The sequence below is a fragment of the Hyla sarda genome, chromosome 6 (assembly GCF_029499605.1).
Source record: "Hyla sarda isolate aHylSar1 chromosome 6, aHylSar1.hap1, whole genome shotgun sequence".
In the NCBI taxonomy this organism is placed as follows: domain Eukaryota; kingdom Metazoa; phylum Chordata; class Amphibia; order Anura; family Hylidae; genus Hyla; species Hyla sarda.
The window spans coordinates 162997693-163019196 of NC_079194.1; the positions used below are offsets into that span (position 1 = coordinate 162997693).

Below are 21504 nucleotides of genomic sequence, written 5' to 3' on the forward strand. Positions count from 1 at the left end.
TTCACCGCTAATAAATTAGATTTTTCAAAAGTTCACTCATCTCTAGTTAGGTTGTTTGTTTTAGACAATCTTTTCTATTTGAACCATTTTTTTTTAAATTAAGATACCCACTGTTGTAACGAACAACATTCAGTTGTAATCTGTGGAGGAACCTTAAAGCATGTGTTCAATTCTTCTGCAGTGCCACCACAGAAGAAATAAATATTAAACAATTCTAAACAAATTCATTGTGATTCATAACAGGTCCTCCAATGTGAAAAATTTAGCTGTTCTCCATGCTATTTGCAGCTTAGTAGATAAGGGTCCTGGTACTTCCCCCTTAGATTTTGAAAATTAGTTGCATATATCAACCTTTAGACCAAGAATCAGTGCATGATCGCAGAGGGTTTGACCAATGTGATCCTTGTGATCTCAAAAACGGGACCCCTGAATCTTCTGTCTGAATTGACTGGAAGTCTAGTAAGTACTCCAGCTTCAATTGTGTCTATGGGAGAGCCAAAGATAGCAGAGCAATGAATGGAACGGCAACGTACATATTTGACCACTGTGACATTTAGATGGAAGATTTAAGAGATCATATTCTTCAGATTATAGGGAGTTCAAGCTGTCAGTCTTGACAATTTTTTTTTGTTTAAACATATCGTTTTATTAATTTTAACAGGGTAGCATAACATTTTAGACAGATAATAAATCTCATATGAAAGAGAAATTACATAAGAATTTGTAAAAAACAGAGAAAACCGTAATGGAAAAAACGGAAAAAAGATCCTCACTGTGCATACGTACTGCTATGGTTCATGTATATGAATTGGGTTAAAGTGAATTGAACAATGGCAAGGCCTACATTACTTCAAGTTGAATTTGCATGTGATAGGTGGCATGTGTTGGGTGGACAGGTGGCGGGAGCGGGTGATCGGGGTTGGTGGCATATGTTTGATTCACATAAGGTGCAACAAATCTTTTATCTATGGGGAAGGCAAGTTAAAAAGGTTTAGGGAATAGTTACAATTCCTGTAGGTAATTCAATGAATATAAAAACAAAAGAGAGCGCTCCATAGTGTAATCCCGGGTAGATATGGCAAAAGGAATGATTATACAAGTCTCTTGTGAGCTCACACACAACAACGGTCAGCGTGAGTGAGCGGTATGGTCCGGTCTGCAGCCATCCACCAAGTAAACCGCAACCAGGGATGGACTTCCAGAGAATAGCAGGTCTCCACGGCGCTGACCAAGGACGAACACGTCAGGTAAGTAGAAGGTAATTTTATTGGAATAATGCAACGCGCTTCACTGCGCTTGCGCGGCTTCATCAGGCATCTAAGGTAGGTAATTCAAGGTGGCCAAATGTTACAGAACTTGGCATGTGAATGACATTCCCAAGCAGCCAGTTCCTCAAGTCTGTATATCTGGTTTGCTCTAGATATCCACTCTTTTAGGGTTGGAGTTAATTGTGCCTTCCAGATTCTGGAGGGTGGGATTCAGACCCCACAATTTAACTGTTTCATAAACAGGGGGTACATAGTGGCAAAACCCTTTTAAGGGGTTTTAAAAGATTGACAACAACTATACATATGTTTCCACGCTTATTTTCAGTTGACAGTCATTTAGAGGTGCAGTAAAAATAGAGCTGCTATGCTATAATAAGGCCACCAACATGAACATAATGCATGCATATGGTGTTACTTCAGGGTTGTTTTGAGGTCTTTGTGAGTGCAAATGTTATAGAAATTGAGGAATATTGTTCTAATGAACAGATGGTGAAATATTTATGTGTGTATGTATGTGTAGGATGTATATGAATGTAAATAAAATGGAATTGTTGATTCCTTTTGCAATTTGCAAAGAAAACAAATGGAAAGATAACTGAGCGCTACTGTGCCTCGCATTAAGATAACTCCTACATTACAAGTATTGATTTTCTATTACAATTGCATCTGATGACTTCATTATTCAGGAGCAGGTAAACATCCTTACAAACTATTCAATAATTTAGTTAACAAACATAGTTAGTGAAAATACTCAATAGTTTATTGATCTCATCTCAGGATAATTATCCTGCTCCATTTATAGGCTAAGAAAATGTTATTTAGAAAGTCAGTATATAGAAGTATGGGTGTTATATTTGCATTAAGCCATAGCACTTACTATACATAAATGAAATGTGATATAATATAATAAAATTTACGAACGTTTAATTTTCAAATGTTCGGTTCAGTGGGCTTGCTGAACTTTTCAAAAAAGTTTGTATCACGGCAAACGGCAATGCAAAAAGCCTCAAAACACATGTATAACACTGTCTAAGACCTCTAAAGCCCTGTATAACACTGTTAAGATCACCTAGAAATTCAAGTAGTTTTAAAGTGGATTTAAAGGGGTACTCCGCCCCTAGACATCTTATCCCCAATCCTTTGGATAGGGGATAAGATGTCTGATTGCTGAGGTCCTGCTGCTGGGAACCTTCGCGATCTCTTCTGCAGCACCCCTATCATTTGGGTGCTCCGCTCCGTGCCTTATGACTGGCAATGCAGGGGCCGGAGGATCATGACATTGCGGCCCCACCCTCTTGTGACATCATGCCCCGCCCCCTAAATGAAAGTCTATGGGAGGGGACATGCTGGCCGTCACTTCCCCTCCAATTGACTTGCATTACATGACACTTTGACATGAATTTGGCCTTAAAGGGGTACTCCACCCCTAGACATCTTATCCCCTATCCAAAAGATAGGGGATAAAATGTCTAGGTGTGGAGTACCCCTTTAAGGCCAATTTTGTGTCAAAGTTACAGCTACATGAGATACCCGTGGTAACTAACAGCTTGTTTAAAAGCACACTGCACTAGTAGATTTTGCATGTGTTAAAGGGGTTCTCCGGTGCTTACACATCTTATCCCCTATCCAAAGGATAGAGGATAAGATGCCTGATCGCGGGAGTCACGCTACTGGGAACCCCCGTGATCTTGCACGCGGCACCCCGTTTGTAATCAGTCCCCGTAGCGTGTTCGCTCCGGGTTTGATTACGGATGACCATGGGGCTGGCGGCGTGTGACGTCACGCCTGCGCCCCCGTGTGACGTCACGCTCCGTCCCTCAATGCAAGCCTATGGGAGGGTGCGTGATAACTACAAATAAGGTTTAATAGAAAAATCAATATTAATGCCAGTGGGTTGCAAACTATTCAGTCTGTCAATCCACCATAGTTCTCTCTGTTTGAGTATTTTCCTTCGGTCGCCACCTCGTCGTGGAGGTGGTATGTGATCAATTATGCTTATACGTAACTGATCAACTGTATGGTTACACTCAGCAAAATGTCGCAGTACTGGTACTTAAATTTTTTTAGTCCTAATTGTACATTTATGGTTATTAAACCTAATTCTAGCTTCTGTGGTTGTCTCCCCAACATAAATCCCTCTGGACCATAAGAGTGACGTGATATGTCTGAGCTGTACTTGTCTGTTATGTTACCCGTGCTAAGATTTGCCTTGTTTGCCCTTATTATTGTGCATGTATAGCCTTCTGTATTGTGCATACTTATGTGATTTGCCAATCACTAAGAGGTCTGAAACGACTTTGGGCCACTCTAGTGCGCAGGATTATACCAGAGTCGAAACTCCCTTACTTGAAATGGCCGCCGCGGACTGCATTTGCACAATACGCATGTGCTGTACCCTTTGTACTTAGTGACAAGATCCCTCACGGAGATGGACGTAACTTCCAGCGCGCTGCCTCCTGTAGACATGCGGATACGCTTTGTTTACAAACCGTGAACAGGCGCGATAGAAGCTTAACAGGCGCGATAGAAGCTTAACAGTTGTCTCTGACGGACAGGTCAGATAAATATTTCCTTTATTATTTGAATGTATAATATAGAGATCAGAGGACTGAGATGGTCTATATGGATATAATGTATCATGTCTGTAACACTGTATGTATATTATTCACTTGCACAATGTGTTTGTACTACTTTACATATTGTAATTCTGTTATTTTATACACTCCCACTGTCATCTGGGGTCACACCTCCTCTACTGGAGAGCTACTCCCCCTTATGATGTCATCAATTGATGACCTTATAAAACACATGGTAGTCACTATATGCACTATGCTTGATAAAGACCTTATTGTTAGGTCGAAACGTCGCATAATTTCCTATATGTATTGGGATCAATAAACCACTTGTTATATTTGGACACCAATACCGGAGTGCCGTCTTCCTTTCTTCTGTGAATACTTCAGCCTTGGTCAAGCTACAAGACTGGCACCCTCTCCCCTAGCAAGGGGGTTTCTTCACTGTGCATCCACTGGAAACATTTTTTGCTCTGGGTTCCCCCACATTAGGTTGTCAGCATAGTTGCCCCCCATTAGGTTGTCAGCATAGTTTCCCCCACATTAGGTTGTCAGCATAGTTCCCCCCAAATTACATTGGCAGTATAGTTCCCACACATTAGGTTTCAGTATAATTCCCCCACATTAGGTTGTCAGCATAGTTCCCCCCACATTAGGTTGGCAGTATAGTTCCCCCCACATTTGGTAGTCAGTGGCCCCCACAGACATACAGCCTTCAGCCATATACAGTGTATGGCTGGAGGCTATATGCCTGTGTACTGCCCCTCTTCAGTGCTCCGACCATCGCTCCTCCAGTCTGGGGTCATGATCTACTGCTATGGCCTATAGGCCATAGCAGTAGGTCCCTAAACCGGAGGACCGGAGGTCGGAGCACTGAAGATGGCGTGCCACAGGTAACTTAACACGTCCTTGCTGCTCCACTCCACTCTGCTTTGCTGTTTCCGTGGGCACACGTACGAACATCAGTGACATCCCTGTGTGCGCTACCTCCCGGTGGCCCCTGCGTTTTTAAAGTTAACACAGGGACAGAGAAAGGTAACTGAGACATCCTTGTGTCCCAAAAAGATCGTTTGGGACACTGGGATGTCCCAAATGTGGCGGGGGAAATGAATCTGGGGGGCAATGGGGCGGGTGCAGCAGTCGGCAGTCCTGGGCGACTGCAGCACCTAGCGTAAAAGACGACGCCCTGCGTATAAGACAGCCCCCGACTTTTGAGAACGTTTTCCAGGGTTGAAAAGTCATCTTATACGCTCGAAAATACGGTAGTTAAATTTGTGTGTGCTGCATAAGAGACTAGTATGGCAGTAGTTATATTTTATACTTATGTTAGAAGTTTTGAATGATGGGAGTCCTAGTCCTGAGATTCACTAAAATGAACATTAAGAAGTGTTCTGCTTAGCCTTTTCATTTTCACATGGCACTGCTTGGCTTTACTTGGTATTCTGTGCGTATTGTGTACTTATTAATAAAAATCCCATGCCATTCTCCAATGAGAGCCAAGCAGTTGTAAGCTAAAACTAAAGGCTACAGCAATAAGTTGAGCACTTCTGCCTGTTCTTTTTAGCTAACTCTGGTGGTTTTAGCACCTAGACCTTCACCGATTAAAATTTCTGTCACTATGACAAGTCAAAAGTTTTTAAAAGTGATATTTACCCTTAAGTGATAGAATAATAAAGCTTATTATTAGGAAGACCAATGCACTGTGTTATGTCTAATGTAAGGCCTGGGGTTCTGGAGCATGACACAAGCATTTAGAGAAGGTCAAATAGAGAATTGGTCTCATGCCCTGCCCCCTCAAGCCTGAACTAAGGCCTAACATACTGCATAGGTATAATTTATGTCTCCCTTCCCTTTACAAGCAAAATATTCAGACAAGAATAGAAACATATCATTTGATAGGACTAGGAACATTGCACACATTCTTGTTTTGAGTGTTCTCCTTTAAATGCATTATTTCTCTGACAATCTATGTAAATTGAGTATTGACTTTCCATTTGATGACATTATGCCATCTGGGCACTTTGAAGATAAAAAAGAGCAACATTATATTATCTAAGCAGAATATTGATAGGTTATTGATCACTGGTAAATTATTACTCCCATCAGGTAAAAGATACTTTTCCAACCTTCTTTTAACTGCTACATAGACTAAATTAGATTGATTATGTATCAATAGGGTAAAAAATGTTCAATATTCTAGACATTTATACGGCCTACTCTTACTGTTTCATCCCTTACTGTTTAATTCCTTTCTTCAGTTAATATTAGCAATGATGGAGATTGTAAAGAATGGAAATGTTTAAACATTCCTACACTTATGATAACGTGACCTATAAATATTTTAGTATCTGACAGAAAGAGAAGTACTTAAAATGGTTTTTCAGGATTAAAAATCATTGTTGCGTCCTTCCAGAAACAGCACCACTTTTGTCCTCAGTTTGTGCATGGTATAGCAGCATTAGTGCTGTCAATTGTCTCCTTGATAAAGCCACACTATAGTGGTGAAACATGTAGGGGTTGAAAGGCTTTGATTTTAGCAGCAGTCTCCAGGTCTCTATAAGGATCACTAGACAGCGGATAGGGGGGCAAGTGTGTGGCTTCAACCAGGGTTAAGAGAAAGTTGAATGAAATCTGGCCAAAGACTGGCTTCCACCAATAGTTCCCATCCAACTTGTGAGGGCCAAGAGAAGACTGAGAAGACTGGAGGGTGTAATTGCTGCCCCAGGCGCTTCAACTAAGTACTGAGATCAGTTTTGATCAGTGTTTTTATCCAAAACTAGATGATTTGGAGAAAACAATAATGGAAAGATAAATTTTCCTGTGTTTTGGACTCACTCTTGGCTTTGGCTAAAAAGCTAAACCAAAATACTGACCAAAATACTATGTGAATCCAGCCTAGAACAAAAAATGTAAGGTTATAATTTGGCTTAGTGTCCAAAATGAAAACTGTAGGAGTAGAAAGAATTATAAAAATATATATTTAAAAAAAAATCACTAACATTTAAAAACAACATGTTTAACATAAAAATCTAAATTAAGAAGATTATTTTCTAAATACACATTCCTTTAAAGGATGCAGTTTATTTTGGTCCTCAGGATGTAGCATTTTTTTCATTCTCTCATCTTAAGAGCCACCATTTTTTTGTTTCCTTTTTAATTATTTCAAGAGCCAAGCAGACAGAAACGGCATGGGGTCCAACTCCTAAACTTACTACATATGACAAAATGTGCATAACTGAGGCAAAATAACAAAGGAATCCAACATCTAACTGCAATCATTAGGCGATATTTTACTCAAGAACCAAACAGGAAATAAGCCCCAGTTTTTTTTTTAGAAAGTAATAATCTGAACTGAAATGTTGGATGGCAAGAAGAAAGATGTGCAATAAAGTGCATTAACTACTGTACGGTAATACTGTCTCTTATATACATGAATATAAGTACTATAATACTGTCCCTTATGTTCATGAATATAAGCACTATATTACTAACCCCTTATGTACATGAATATAGGTTCTATAATACTGTCCCTTATGTACATAAATATAAGTATAATACTACTGTCTCTTATGTACATGAATATAACTACTATAATACTGTCCCTTCACCCACTTGATTGCACTTGATGGATAAATGTCTTTTTTTAACCGTACTAACTATGTAACTATTTACATGAATATAAGTACTATAATACTGTCCTCTGTGTACAAAACTATAACCATAATACTACCTATCGATAAAAACGTAACTACTTTAAAGGGGTACTCCGCTGCTCAGCATTTGGAACAAACTGTTGTGAACACTGGAGCCGGCGCCGGGAGCTCATGACGTCATAGCCCCACCCCCTCATGACGTCACACCCCCTCAATGCAAGTCTAAGGGGTGTGGTGTAACATCATGAGGGGGCAGGCTCCAGCGTTCGGAACAGTTTGTTCTGTGGTAGGCCTCTGGGGTAGGGGTAATGCAGTCAGGGTATTGCTTCAGTATATCAGGGGTTAAGGTTAACCCTATAGTTCGTGATGCCAGGCATAGGGCTAGTATGCTGAGGTAATTCGCCGGCCTATCGTCGCCCTTCCCAGTAACGACAGGTGCATATGAATAATGACTGGAGGTCCACAAGAGAGTTGAACTTGAACTTGGATAAACTTTACTTAAAGGGGTATTCCGCCCCTAGACATCTTATCCCCTATCCAAAGGATAGGGGATAAGATGTCAGATCGCCGCAGTCCCGCTGCTGGGGACCCCTGGGATCCCCGCTGCGGCACCGCGCTATCATTACAGCACACAGCGAGTTCGCTCTGCACGTAATGATGGGCGGTACAGGGGCCGGAGCATTGTTACGTCACGGCTCCGCCCCTCGTGATGTCACGACCCGCCCCTTTCAATACAAGTCTATGGGAGGGGGCGTGACGCCCCCTCCCATAGACTTGCATTAAGGGGACGGGCCGTGATGTCACGAGGGGCGGCGCCATGACGTCACGCTGCTCCGTCCCCCGTATCGCCCGTCATTACGCACAGAGCGAACTCGCTCTGTGCTGTAATGATAGCGCGGTGCCGCAGCAGGGATCCCAGGGTTACCCAGCAGCGGGACCGCGGCGATCTGACATCTTATCCCCTATCCTTTTGATAGGGGATAAGATGTCAAGGAGCGGAATACCCCTTTAAAGGCTTGCGATACATCCAATGAACAGTAACAGTCTCATCAATACAGTCTCTATACACTTCAGTGACTGGCAGTTGCTGCGGACCTTGACTTGTTTTATAAGTCTCTGAATTTAGGGTTAATTGCGAAGATCCCTCCGGATTTAGGGGATTGATACAGTCCGGTGATCTTGCAGAGTGCTTAGGGATTGATACACTCACGGTTTGGTAACGATAATCAAGGCTCAGGCCTAAACTCACTGATGACAGCAGCGCAGATCCTTCTCTCATGAAAGCCCGGGAACAAGAGAGCGAGCTATGGCCGCCACTCCCTTATATGGGCAGGGGCGGGCCGTTTTAATTGGTCCGAATATCTGTCACTCACTGTTACAAGGAATTGTGGGCGCAATACGTCACAGGGACCTCCAAAGGTCCTTAAGCAAAAAACCATAGAGTTTACCTGATCACGTGACCCGCAGGTCCTGCTACACTCAGTACAAGTAATTAACCACTTATATACATTTGTACAATTATATTTATATAAATCCTGAGTAAACTGTAAGATAACTAATATCTAGATGAGAGGTGACAAGGGGTGGACTAAATAAGAAGGACCCCGACGTCCTAGGGACTCTGGATATGGGGACCTATATACAGGTACCATATAGGATGCGGTACCGGGACACCACAGTTCCAACAGTTTGCTGAGCAGCGGAGTACCCCTTTAATACTGTCCCTTATTTACAAGAATAAAAATACCATAATACTGCACCCTATGTACAAGAATATAGCTACAATAATACCGCCTCCTATGGATAAAAATAATCTGACTCTGAATCATTTTACCTGATTGAAATTATTCTTTAATATATTTTGATTATCTCTTTGTTCTGCCCGTAACTTTTTGTACTTTCTTTTCTGACTTCACTTTTTGTTTCTTAATACTATCAAAATACTAATCAGTTGGATTTTGTATCAATTTAAGCTTTGCTCTATGGATGAAGCACTTCACTAGACACATCTATCGAAAACAATACTCTCTAAATTGTGGCACACTGTAATTAATGATCAAAGGTGAAACCATAATATTTAAACTCAGTCACCCTTATAATAACATTATCATCCACCACAATAATTAGAAATTGACTTTTATAATTAGGATTCGCAAATGTTATCGAGTCTATGTGTTATGAATGCGACCTATGACCTCTTGCTCCCTTTTTGACAGATTTCTGAAGCATTTTTAATAGTGGTTTGTTTTTTGTTTATTTGATGGCGATCTTTGCTCCTAGATACATGCAAGGAAATTTTTTTGCATAAATAAGGAATGCATTAGTCTGACTTTGGTTTCCATTTGCATAAACTGCCAAACATAAATACTGTGAAAGATCTGATGCATGTTGCACACATATGTTACTGGCCATTGTTAAACTATGATCTGAAGCTTGTAAAAGTCAAATTATCCTAATATTTCATTTAAATGCCAATTCCATCTCAGCCAACTGAATTTCATGTCTGGAAACATGTTTAAGAAAGCTGTAGTCTCTCATTTGAAAATGTTTTCTGGCCTCTTTGTCTACTATTTTTTTATTTTGATGTGGATATACAGTAAATAACTGGCTAGATAGTCAGGTCTTATAAGAAATAAGGCATTCCACAGGGTGGAGTGGGGCTTCCTAGACCAGGTAGTGGAAGAAATGAATCTTGGGGAACTCATACAGAAAGCAATAAGATCAATTTATAGTTCACCCAGAGCCAAGATCAAAATAAACGGTGAATACACAGGACGTTTCCCCCTGCACTACAGTACCAGGCAAGGCTGCCCATTATCCACCATACTTTTCACAATAGCTGATAAAAATTGTACTTTTGTCAATACTTCTGCACTTTTTAAGAGCAGCTCCGTAAGGATAAATGAAAAATACTTTAATGCCTTCCCTCTTTGGCGATTTTTCATTTTTGCACTTTTGTTTTTTCCTCCTCACCTTCTAAAACTCATAACTGGAGATGAGCCAATCGAATTGGATGAATCTGAATTTGTTCCGAATTTCATGAAAAATTAGATTCCACTTGATTTGAAAAAATTAATTTCTTCATTCACTCCATTTTGTTATTACTCTAAGGCTAAGGTTCCGCTGAGTTTTTGTAGTAAAAAAATGTATTTCACGAAAAAAAAAAATTCTATAACAAAATTTTAATACATCAACCGATGAGCAGGATACTCGGCACCACTTTGAATTCCGGACTGGTAAATGGCTAGAAAGTGTGTACGTCCCCTTTAACTGCTATGAGAGCTGTATATGTGGTGCTTGCACGTCCAAACCCTAGCTAGTCTGGCAGAGACAGAGGAGGAGCATATGAATAGAGAAATATTGACAGACGCCCCCTTTATGGGAGGCAATCCATCTCACTTTAACCCTCCAGTTCCTCCAGGCAGCTCTGTGGATTTATTCCATAGGGCTGTCTGTCAGGACGTTAAGTCTCTAATATATCCTCAGGTGGACAGTAATATTACTAAAAAGGAGAAGGAAGCCCTCAAATGGTTATCTGATAGAGATGACATAGTACTATCTCGAGCAGACAAAGGAGGGTCCATTGTTATTTGGCATAATAGGGATTATGAAACCGAATCAATGAAACAGTTGAGTAATGTAAAAGTATATGAAAAACTTAGACAGGATCCAACTAGAAAAATGATGGATAACCTTCGTACTTTCCTATGTAAACATGTAAATACTAATATTATCACTGAAAAAATAGCAGAACAATTATTACCTGAAAATCCATCAAAACCAAATTGGCATATCCTACCTAAAATACACAAAGCAGTCACTCCGCCACCAGGATGCCCCATAATAGCTGGAATTGGGTCACCTACATCTTTTTTGTCAAACTACATAGATTGGCTGATATCTCCTCTGCTCCCATATATACCCTCATATTTGAGGGATGCTGGAGATCTGATATCAGCCCTTGATAGCTTTGAATGGCAAGAAGGGTACGCTCTGGCATTGATTGACGTCGAGAGCTTATATACCCGCATCCCTCAGGATGCGGGGGTGCAAGCTCTCCGTCAGTTTTTGTCAAGTTGAGATAAATCTCCACCACTCATAGATTTTATAACAGAGGCTACCTCATTTATATTATCAAACAACTGTTTCCAATATAATGACCAATGGTAAAGGCAGTGCCTTGGCACGGCCATGGGCACACCTGTATCATGCTCATTCGCTAATATTTACTTAGTAATATTTGAATTTAACTACATCTACACACTTGCAAACCCCTTTATCCATCACATTAAAGGATATAATATTCAAATTAGACAATTTTTTATTGTAAATAAACCTTTGTTGTCTACTGCATAGTCTGCACATGTGGTTATTTCTACCTGGGCAAAACAATCCAGGCCCTTATATCATAGGATTAGGGAACACCTGAGATAATTGGTAACAGGAATGGCAGCCCCACGATTTATAACCCACATGAAAGATCACCATAATAGCAATCCGGATGGATTGCGTTTTGCCGCTAAAGAACAGATTACAAATGCAACGCGTGGTCTGAACAAGCACCAACAACTACTGAAAAACAAGGCCAGGTGGATTATCTGGCTGGACGCCACCGGCCCGCTGGGTATGAATGATAAACAGGAATATGGTGCACTGATATGATTTGTTATATGTAATGCATGTCTCTGAGATGACAAGATGTTTGCTTTTAACTTGCACTAACCTAATTTTACAAGTTTTATAAGTAACGGTGTTTCATCCAATAGCACACAGGTTACCTGTAGCGTCATAACACCTACCTCCTTTAAAGCACACCTCTTCCTGTGATCCCAATATTCCCAGTCTGACGAAGCGCAGAAGCTCGCAACGGTCCATCACCGAGTCGATACCCCAGCTCCTATGCAGCTCCCCCACCTGTGTACCCCTATGTTGTAAGTTTTGCAATAAACTACCACTGCAGAAGAAGCTTGGGTGAGTGCTCCGCATTTTTTTATCCTTTGATGACACAAAATTTTAATGCATTTTTAAACAGGGACCAATTTATGTGGGCCGCAGGGGTCTAAAAATGTAGCCAACAATAATAAAAATGTAGAAAGGTGCCATTTAAATGTAAAAATAATATATTTTTTAGAATTCATTTTGTTAAACTTTTTATTAGTAATGTATGTTAATAATGTGTTCAATAAAGTGTCTTTTAACTTTTTTTTAACTAATTTTTTTTAGGTAGTACTACTATTCCCAGCATGGAACAGACTGCTCCATAATGGGAGTAGTAGTACCTGTACTAATAAATTGCCCTGGGGTCTGTCACCCGTTGCGATCCTCCTATATAAGATGTATAGATGTGGTAGGCTGGCCGCTCTTCTGCATGATCCTGCACTAAGTTCTGCGATGTAAAGTTCTTCACATCACAGATTCATATTTCCCGCAGAGAGCTGTGATTGGCCAAATGGTTCCAGCCAGTCAAAACTCTCTGTGGGAAATATGAATAATAGGTATATATATATATATATATATATATATATATATGTATGGCAGTGCAAGGGACCAGAGAAGAGCGGCAGGCCGCATCTATACATTATACTGGACTTTAGAAGTGGGTGTCACTCCTGACACCCACTGCGATCGTCCTGTATAATGTATAGATGCGGGGCACGGACGCTCTTCTCTGGTCCCCTGCACTACCGTATATAAATATATATATATATATATATATATATATATATATATATATATCTCAATTATTCGTATTTCCTGCAGAGAGTTGTGAACTATCTGGCCAATCACAGCTCTCTGCTGAAAATATGAATCTGTGATGTGAAGAACTTCACATCGCAGAACATAATGCAGGATCGCGCACCGGCCGCCCGCATCTATACATTATGGCAACAGGTCCCCGGGATGATCTGTCTATTAGTGCAGGTACTACTACTCCCATCATGGAACAGTATGTTCCATGCTGTGAGTAGTAGTACTACCTAACAAATGTAAAAAAAAAAGTTTGAAAAGTTAAAAACACACACTTTATTATATCGATTCGCTGTGAATTTATTTGGAGCGAATCTAATTTTTTTTTTTTTTATTTGGCGAATCAGCTGAATCGAATTTAAAAAAAATTCGCTCATCTCTCATCATAACACTTTCAATGTTCCACCTAAAAATACATATGTGGGCTTGTTCTTTGCGGCAACAATATTACTTTGTAATACCGTAAATAATCTCACCACAAAATCTACTGCAAAACCAGAGAAAAATATTTGTGGGGCAAAATTGAAAAAAATAAAAGCCATTAGTGACAAAAAATATGCTATTTTGGACTTTGGAATTTTTTTTACGTGCATGCCATTAACCGTGCGGTTTAATTAATGATATATTTTTATATATCCGACATTTACACACGCGATGGCACCACCGTTTTTTTTTTTTTATGAGAAAAGTGGGGTGATTCAAACTTTTATTAGGGGAGCAGTGCTGAGCTTGTCTGTATCCTGGCTGCAATCTGAGATTTAGGACTCCAGCATGAGTCTGAAATCTTAAAAAAAAAAAAAAAAAGGGCTTGCGGCCAGGACTGATAGGGAGACCCCTTGTGGTCATTTTTTCAAGGTGGAAAATTAAATAGAAAGAAGCATTTTTTTTTATAACATGCTATTGTAAAGTTATTCTGCATACATTAATCTATAATATATCAAAAGTTTTTTTTTGATGAAAGGTACCCTTTAACTTTTTTTTTTACAACCTTTTTTGCAATGTTATTGCTCCCATAGGGGGCTATGACATTGCACACATTGATTGAATACACTGATCACTGTTATACAATAGCATAACTTTGATCAGTGTTATCACTGCTTGACTGTTCATGTCTGAAACTCAGGCACGGAGCAATCAATCGGCGATCGGACGTGCATGAGGCAGGTAGGGACCCTCCTCACGTCCTGCAAGCTGTTCGGGATGCCGCGATTTCACTGTGGCGGTCCTGAACAGCACCACTGAGCTAACCGGCATTATTTACTTTAGTTTTAGACGAGGTGATTAAGTTTGATGTCGAGGCGATCAGGGTTAATGCCAGGCATCAGCTGTGGGTCCTAGTTGCTTATAGCAACCCGGACCCACTGGGTATGATGCACGCTCACCTGCTGAGCGCACGTCATACCTCGGGAGCCACAAATGGACGTTAATGAACATCCATTTGCGGCAAGGGGTTAAAGGGATAGAAAAGAAAATAAACAAACTCATCTGGGGTCATAAACATGTCAGAATAAAACTGAAATTTCTGAATCCCCCTGTAAAAATGGATGGGATGAATATTCCCAATTTCCAGTGCTATTACATAGCGGCACAAATAAACTTAATAATTACAGAAGATAGTTTGATAAACATTTCTTTGAGTGCTTTATGGAAAAGGGGTACACAGTTTGGGAGATACTAGACAGTGGTGGGTTGGTAGATTTGGAGTATTGTGATGTCACAGCTAAGTCCCTGTGTGATGTCACACTCTGCCGCCTCAATGCAAGCCTCTGGGAGCAGGCATGGTGGCTGTCACACCCCCTCCCATAGGCTTTCATTGAGGGGGAGGAGCATGACGTCACACGTAGGCGGAGCCGTGACATTACGATACTCCAGTCCCGTGATTGTGAGTCATCAGACCTGGAGCAATGTTCGATCTGGAGGCTGATGATAGTGGGGTGCTGCATGAAAGATTGCGGGGGTCCCCAGCGGCGGGACCCCCGCGATCACACATTTTATCCCCTATTCTTTGGATAGGGGATAAGTTGTCTTAGCCCCAGAGTACCCCTTTAATAAAATATGGAAGTACATAAGGATGTTGCTGGAGGTTAAGAGGAATTTGGAAATTACTAGAATTTGGAAAAATAGACACTTTCTAGAGGAATTCAACTTGAGAGAATGGAGGAGATTTATCAAAACCTGTGCAGAGGAAAAGTTGTCCAGTTGCCCATAGCAACCAATCAGATCGCTTCTCTCATTTCTCAATTTTCCTAAAAATGAAAGAAGCAAGGTGATTTGTTGCTATGGGCCACTAAGCAAGTTTTCCTCTGCACAGGTTTTGATAAATCTCCCTCAATATGTTAACTGGGAACCACATGGGATATGTAGAGTAGGTCAATGAATGACAAGTAAGGAGCTATGGTCCTGAGAAGATATAAAAAAAACAATACAATTTAAGAAATACGGATAGATATGCATACATGCAGATTTAAAATGTGTTTATTAAAGAAAAAAGAAACCCAAGATGGAAAATATGTAAACACGAATTGTTGGATTATCTGTTTTCCGCACAGCTGGGGATTGAGAAAGGATTAGGTAAAATTTATTGGTTGTTGATTAATAACACAATGGGAAAAAGGTTAAAATTTGTACAAGAAATCGGGGAAATTTTGGCAATATTGAAACATCTTCTATTAATGTAAATCGGAAAATATCACAAATGGAACTGTAGGGAGGTATAAACCCTTTGGAAGCTGGTCTTTGTAAAAATTGAGGAATTCTACTGGGATACAAAAATTATTAGGCTTGGTGAATCCTGGAATTTTCAGGAAGTGGTTTGCGCCAAAGGCACCCTCTCTCCAAAAATGGTTGAATTTGGCACGGAAAGTAAAAAAAATATGAAATGGTGTATTATAAAGATAAAAAGAAGGGTTCTTCTATTATGAAAGAAAGGGACAACTGGCCATAGAAATAATGGGCAGCAGGCTGACCAAAGGGTGGATGTGGTTGGGGGAGGGGGGGGTTAAGGGATGAGGAGAAATAAAGATATTTGTTAATTTTGTTCTTAAATGGATATATATATATATATATATATATATATATATATATATATATATGCTGTAATGTGTTGATAAAAAAATAATGGTGTTAAAAAAATTATGATCTGAAGCTTGTAAAAGTCAAATTATCCTAATATGTCATTTAAATGCCAATTCTATCTCATCCAACAGAATTTCAAATCTGGAAACATGATTTAGAAAGCTATAGTCTCTCATTTAAAGATATGTTGACACTGAGTGTCTGGGGAATTTGCTGGATTTGTTAGAAGAAGATAAACCTGATGTAACCAATTCTGATTTCTTACAGGTTTCTGTGTTCAACAGCGGCAGCAAATCCATCTTCTTTCCCCCTACTATACCTGGCTCGAGTGTAGACCTATGGAAAGGAGTGTTGTCTGACATGCAGGCTGTCATTTACCCACAAGACCCCCCCTTATTTGTCCGCCACAGAGCAAATGGCTCTAAGAAATACCTTAAAAATAATACTAATATCATAATTAAAAAAGCGGACAAGGGGGGTAACGTGGTATTAATGACAGTCTCCTATTATATGACCGAAGCTCTCCGTCAACTAAATGATAATAACTTTTACATGAAACTCAATAAGAATCCCAGCCCAGGTATTTTGGAAAAATTACGTTTGTTATTGAGACAGTATTCCAACATAGGTGTTATCTCAAAAAAAAAACGCACTCAAACTTTTACCAACGCATCCGAAAGCAGCTCAGTGGTATTTTTTACCCAAAATACATAAAAACTCCACTACACCCCCCGGAAGACCTATTGTCTCCGGGAGGAGTTCAGTAACAGAATTTTCTTCAAAATTTATTGATTGGATACTTAGACCACTGCAGCTTTCGGTTCCTGCGTTGGTAAAGGATACTAGTGATTTTTTAGTTAACTTGCATGATCTTGAATAGAGATGTCGCAAATTGTTCGCCCGCGAACAGTTCCCGGCGAACTTAGCATGTTCGCATCGCCGGGCGAACATATGTGAAGTTCGATTCGCCCCCTATACTTTAACATTGCGGTAAACTTTGACCCTGTGAGTCAGTCAGCAGACACATTACAGCCAATCAGCAGCAGTCCCTTCCTTCCAGACCCTCCTACCTCCTGCACGGACGCCACTTTACCTTCATTCGGCATGCTGCAGGCTTAGAAAGTGGAGGGACAGAGAAGCTGCTCCTGCTGTAATAGGGAAAGCGATAGCTAGGTTGCTGCTAGGTGGTGTATTCAGGGTCCAATTTACTCCTAAAGCACTAGTCTTTTTAGGGCTGAAATATCGTCTGTGTGTCTTGCAACAGCTGGAGGCACCCTGGTTGGGAGGGAATCGCTGGTTAAAAGGGGTACTCCAGTGTAAAACTTGATTTCCTTCAAGCAACTAACTACAGTATTAAAAGGGCTATAAGTTCATTGCCTACTGTGTGGTGTCCGTTATGTATTGTAAAACTTGAATAAAGATTTTAAAATTTAAAAAAAGGGCTATATGTTCAGTCCGTGTGTCTTGCAACAGCTGGAGGCACCCTGGTTGGGAGGGAACCGCTGGTTAAAAGGGGTACTCCGGTGTAAAACTTTATTTCCTTCAAGCAACTAACTACAGTATTAAAAGGGCTATAAGTTCAGTCCGTGTGTCTTTCAACAGCTGGAGGCACCCTGGTTGGGAGGGAACCGCTGGTTAAAAGGGGTACTCCGGTGTAAAACTTTATTTCCTTCAAGCAACTAACTACAGTATTAAAAGGGCTATAAGTTCAGTCCGTGTGTCTTGCAACTGCTGGAGGTACCCTGGTTGGGGACCTCTGCTTAAAAGGGGAACTCCGCTGGCAACCTTTTTTGCTCATTGTCACACTAGCGCAAATCCCATTTGGTTTGACAGTTGTTAAAAAAAAAAAAAAACTTTTTTGGCTGTGAAATAAAACCAGTCAGTTCAAGTCACAGTTGTGAGTTTTTTTGCCTGCAGGGCTAATTGTGGCACCCTAGTGCAAATCACATTTGGTGTGACAGTTGTTCAAATAAATAAAAAAATACCTTTTTTGGCTGTGAAATAAAACCAGTCAGTTCACGTCACAGTTATGAGTTTTTTTGCCTGCAGGGCTAATTGTGGCACCCTAGTACAAATCACATTTGGTGTGACACTTGTGCAAATTAAAAAAAAAAAAAACTTTTTTGCTTGTGAAATAAAACCAGTCAGTTCACATCACAGTTGGGAGTTTTTGGGCCTGCTGGGCTCATTGTCACACTAGTGCTAATCATATGTGGATTGACAGTTGTGTAAATTAGAAAAAAAATACCTTTTTTGGCTGTGAAATAAAATCAATCACTTCACTTCACACTTGGGAGTCTTTTGCGCCTTAGGGCTCATTGTCACACTAGTGCAAATCATCTTTGGGGCGACCGACCATAGTGTAAATTTGAAAAAAAACAAAAACTTTTTTGGCTGTGAAATAAAATCAGTCAGTTCAGTTCACACTTGGGAGTTTTTGGGCCTGCTGGGCTCATTGTCACACTAGTGCAAATCATATGTGGTGTGACCGTAGTGTAAATTTGAAAAAAAAAATCCTTTTTTTGGCTGTGAAATAGAATCAGTCAATTCACTTCACACTTGGGAGTTTTTGGGCCTGCTGGGGTCATTGTCACACTAGTGCAAATCATATGTGGTGTGACAGTTGTGTAAATAAAAAAAAAAAATACAATTTTGACTGTAATAAATAGCAGTTAGTTGTCTGCAAGCATGTGTGTCAGGCCTACATCGTTTACTCTACGTCTACGTCTGTCAAGGACATGTTTGAGCGTAAGATGCCAATGTCAGAAGGTCACCCCCTAGCCCGGCGTCTGACAGATGGCTTGTCTGAACTCATAGCCCACCAGGTTTTAAAAAATTAATTGAAATTTTTTTTTTTAAATGTAAAAAAATTAAAAAATGTTTTAAAAAAATAGACAACATTTTTTTTTTTAGCTATTGGGACACCGCTGTGAAAGGTACCCGCCCAAAATTTCTTTGCACAAAAGACAATCCCCAACCGGTACTCGATTGTGCAACAGGAAGTAATGGCATGTCTGGCACACAGTGTTGGGGCAAGAGTACATCTGACCACTGATACCTGGTCTGCAAAGCATGGTCAGGGCAGGTTTATCACCTACACTGCGCATTGGGTAAACCTGGTGACGCTGTGCAGGGTTGCCGCGGTGGATTTTGAATGAAGACGGGCCTCTTGAAGCTGATTGGTCGCTCGCTGCTGGATGGCATGGGGGCGACCAATCAGGAACATGGCTGTGTACAATTACGCTGTCATAGGAAAAAGTCGGTGATGGGATGTCATCCAAACATGGGCATGGGGATGGTAGGCTTAACTCTGATTGGCTGTTCGGGATGTCGAGTGAGCCAATCAGAGAGGGGACGTATGAGTTCAGGTTGCAAGTCTTTGCCGCTGGTGGCGGCAGATTGTCTTTCAAATCTTTCAGCCAATCGCTGCTGGGCAGGTCCGGGCGGCGACCAATCAGGTTAAAGACGTATAATTGCTCTTTGGGGGATTCCTAGAGGCATCGGCGGCACATCTTTTTTGAAGAATTCGACCAATCCCTGCTGGGCAGGTCCAGGCGGCGACCAATCAGGGATGAGATGTGTATTTCCTCTTTGGAGAATTCCAAGAGGCATCGGCGGCAACTCTTTTTTGAACAATCCGACCAATAACGTTCTGTCTGGGTAAGGTGGCGACCAAGGATGACTTGCATGACTTATCCGCCACCAACTATGGTTCAAGCCGCAATGTTTTAAGGCACTTTCTGGCTGGGAAACAAACAGAAATTTTTCTGGCTGCTGCTACAGCAGCGGCTGCAACAATACCAAATTTTTCAGCCATGTGTACATGCCTAATTTTTCTGGTACTCTCTGCTGACATCTCTGTCCATCATGCCAGTGAGGCGCTTGATTTGCGACAGCCCAACACGTTGGAATTCAACACTCCTAATGTTCGACCGCTTGCTCCAACAAGAAAAAGCCGTTAACGAATATTTGTATAACTGGGGTGCTAGGACATCATCTGAGGAGCTGGGAATTTTTTTGCCACGTTACTGGACGCTCATGCGCAATGCCTGTAGGCTCATGCGTCCTTTTGAGGAGGTGACAAACCTAGTCAGTCGCATCGAAGGCACCATCAGCGACATCATACCATTTGTTTTCCTCCTGGAGCGTGCTCTGCGAAGAGTGCTGGATCAGGCAGTAGATGAGCGTGAAGAGGAAGAGTTGTGGTCACCATCACCACCAGAAACAGCCTTATCAGCATCGCTTACTGGACCTGTGGCAACGCTGGAAGAGGATTGTGAGGAAGAGGAGTCAGAGGAGGAATGTGGCTTTGAAGAGGAGGAGGAAGACCAACCACAACAGGCATCCCAGGGTGCTCATTGTCACCTATCTTTTTCCCGTGGTGTTGTACGTGGCTGGGGGAAGAAGATTATACCTTCCCTGACATCACTGAGGACGAGGAATGGGACATGAGTAGCTCGGCATCAAACCTTGAGCAAATGGGGTCTTTTATGCTGTCGTGCCTGTTGAGGGACCCTTTTATTTTGAAAAGGATTTCTTTGTGTTTTTCACCGTCCTGAATTATAGAGTCTTCTGGACTTCATGATAATTTAAACTTGAATTTTCAAGAGTACTAACCATTCCACAAAGGAACGCTTGTTGCGTGTGATTTTTTAACTTAAATTAAGAGGGAAGAACTCTGTTTCTTTATTTGATGAAAAATTTTATTTAGAAAATAATTTCTTTGTGTGTTTCTCCGTCCTGCATTATAGAGTCTTCTAGACTCTTGGATATGCGCTTGTTCTTATATTTCAGCCATGTGTACATGCCTAATTTTTCTGGCCTCTGGTGCTGCACTTTTTCTGCTGCTGCAATTTTTCTTGACGCTGCTTTCATCTTGATTTGATGAAAATTTTTATTTTGAAAAGGATTTCTCTGAGATTTTCACCATCCTGCATCATAGAGTCTTCTGGACTTTCTGATAATTTAAACCTGAATTTTCCAGAGTACTAACCATTACACAAAGGAACGCTTGTTGCGTGTGATTTTTAAACTTACATTTTCAAAAATAAAATACAGATAGGGGAGAACTCTGTTTCTTTATTTGATGAAAAATTTTATTTAGAAAATAATTTCTTTGTCTGTTTCTCCATCCTGCATTATAGAGTCTTCTGGACTCTTGGATATGCGCTTGTTCTTATTTTTCAG

The 21504-nt window shown here is 40.7% G+C and overlaps 1 long non-coding RNA gene across 1 annotated transcript; it reads left to right on the forward strand.

Annotated features, from left to right (window-relative positions):
• The first annotated feature begins 1132 nt into the window (after nt 1-1132).
• On the forward strand, nt 1133-16777 carry LOC130277688 (uncharacterized). Its single transcript, XR_008845531.1, has 3 exons — nt 1133-1247; nt 12261-12465; nt 16585-16777. It is a non-coding gene; the product is annotated as an uncharacterized LOC130277688 (long non-coding RNA).
• Nucleotides 16778-21504: the final 4727 nt, after the last annotated feature.